Genomic DNA, 2,544 nt, shown 5'->3' on the forward strand with positions numbered 1-2,544 from the left:
TGACTGCAATGAAATCAGAGTCTCTGGGTTTCCTAGCGCCTCTGCAACAAATTAGCAGAAACTTGGTGGCTTAAAACAACACAAATAAATTCTCTCACAGCTCTGAGGCCAGAAGTATGAGACCAAGGTGGCAGCAGAGCTGGCTCCTTTTCGAGGCTGACGGGAATCACCCCTCCTGTCTTTCTCCTTGCTTTGGTGGCTGCAGGTAATCCTGGGCGTTTCTTGGCCTGTAGACACATCATTTCAATCTCTGCCTCCCTCTTCACCTGCCTTCTTTCCTATGCTGCTCTGGGTCTTCTTTTCAGTCTCATTGAATTTGGGGTCTACCCTGATCTGGGATGATCTCATTTTAATCCTTAATTATATCTGCAAAGACCCTTTGTCCAAATAAGGTCACATTCAGAGTTTCCACGTGGACATAAATTTGGGGGGACATTATTCAACCTGCTCTGGGAGCCTAGGCACTTCTATTTTTAAAGCGCCCTACTGATCGCTCTATGTAGACCGGGGGAAGGAAACCGTCCCGTGACCTTACTGAGTTCTCAACAGCCTTGCAAGGTGGAATTATTATCTCACTTCACCAAAGAGGAATCAAAAGCTTGGGATTTAGGTAGTTTGGCCGTGTTCTCACAGCTGGTAAGTAGCAGAGCTTGGACTTGAGCCAAGGTCTATGTGACTCCGAAGTCCATACTCATTTGTCGAATTCGACTCTAGCTCACGCTTCCAGGTCTGTGGTTCTTATTAGCTGCCCTGTGTGAAAGTCTTTTTAAAAAAGATTTCCTGTTTAGTATTTCCAGTGTTCGAGTCAGTGGCTCAACATCACCGTGCATTTACCATATTTGGCCAGGATACTCTGCATAAGCGCCGCTGTCTACCCATGCGACCATCCTAAAGGCTAAGGAAAGGGTTTGCTTTCTTTTCTCTTTGAAGCCGAGGAGCCCTACGGGGGAAGGAGAGGCTAACTTTAGTCGTAAATTTGGAATCCGATTGTTCGAAAATCATCATCACATCTGGGAGCACAATTTGGGGTGTAAGTCCAGAGGTGCAAACAGTTCTTGAGTGGGGCTCGTGAGGAATGTTTGAACTGTGTCCCCCGTTCCGAGGGAGGGGCTGGGACTCCTCCCCGGGGGGCGTTTGGTACAAAGGGGCGGTCCTTCCCTCCAAAGCCTGTGTTTAATATTTACTACACAGTCATCCTCCGTAGGATGACTAGGAAAGCGATTCCACGCAGTTCTGATTTGTGGGAGGGAGACCTGGAAAAATCTGGGAGACTGGAGTAGTCTACGGTTGTTGTTGCTGTTGTTGTTTTTTAGTCACATACATCATCTTTTCCTGTTATTTTTTAGCAGATTTTTATTTGCCAAAACTAGTAGAATGGCCCAAGCTTCCCGGAACGGCACTGGGAGCCCCACCATAGTGGTGAGGGCTAGATGGACAGGGCCAAGGTCAGGCCGGGAAGCTGCCACCAGCCCTCAGCCTAATGGTTTTAGCTGAGTGCAGTGGCATTTTGGTGTCCATTGCCTCAGGCACCTCCTGGGGCTGCCCACTAGGGCCCAGGAGTCATTGACCTGGAGGAGAAGTTGACAGCTGTGCAGAAGTCCCCTCACTCAAAGCAGGAGCTGCGCTTGGCAGGACTAGGCAGAGCTAGCTCACTGTGACATTTCAAGGCCTGGGCTTGGGTCGAAAGCCTTGAGGTTTGGCTTCAAATTTAGTGGAAGGGGCTTTGAGAAGGTACTGAGTCTGTGCCTCTGTCACATCAGGACAGAAGGCTGTGGGCTCACCTAACGCCTAACATGGCTCTGGCTACCCTGAAAAACGAGCGTTCTGTGGTCTAAAACGTGTGTCCTTGTTTGGTTTTTAAAAGAGCATCTATTCTAAGATGCACAAGGCCTGCATCCTCTGCCTCTGCCGTGGGCTGAATGTTTATGTCTTGTCAAAATTTATATGTTTTGACTCTAACCTATCATTTCATTGTATTTGGAGATGGGGCCTTGAAGGAAGTAATTAGGTTACATGGGGTGATAGGGTGGGGCCCTTATCCGATAGGGTCAATGTCCTTGGAAGAAGACACACAGGACAGCATGTTCTCTCCTCCCTCCTTCCTTCCCTTCCTCCTTTCCTCCCTCTCTCTCTTCTCTCTCTCTCCCTCCCTCCCTGTCCCCTCCCCTACCCCATGCATACACTCTGAGGAAAGGCTGGTGAGCACACAGTGAGAAGGTGACCATCTGCAACCCAAAGAGAAAGCCCTCACCAGACATCAATGCTGCTAGCAACTTGATCTCAAACTTTCCAGAAAGTTCCAGAAAATAAATTTCTGAAAAAAAAATAAATTTCTTGATTTATTTTTATTTTGAGACAATCAACTCTAGTCGTTAAGCTACATGGTCTGTGGCTTTGCTGTCACAGTGCATGCAGAAGAATCCACTCTGAGGAACGCAGAGGGCAGGAGGGCCGGGCGCAGAACAGCCTCCGACTCTGGCCTCGTCCTGCACCTGTGACCCGTCTTGGCCTCAGTTTTCTCATGGGTGAAGCAGCATTGGCAGG

Source organism: Pteropus vampyrus, unplaced genomic scaffold (assembly GCF_000151845.1).
Source record: "Pteropus vampyrus isolate Shadow unplaced genomic scaffold, Pvam_2.0 Scaffold71, whole genome shotgun sequence".
In the NCBI taxonomy this organism is placed as follows: Eukaryota; Metazoa; Chordata; class Mammalia; order Chiroptera; family Pteropodidae; genus Pteropus; species Pteropus vampyrus.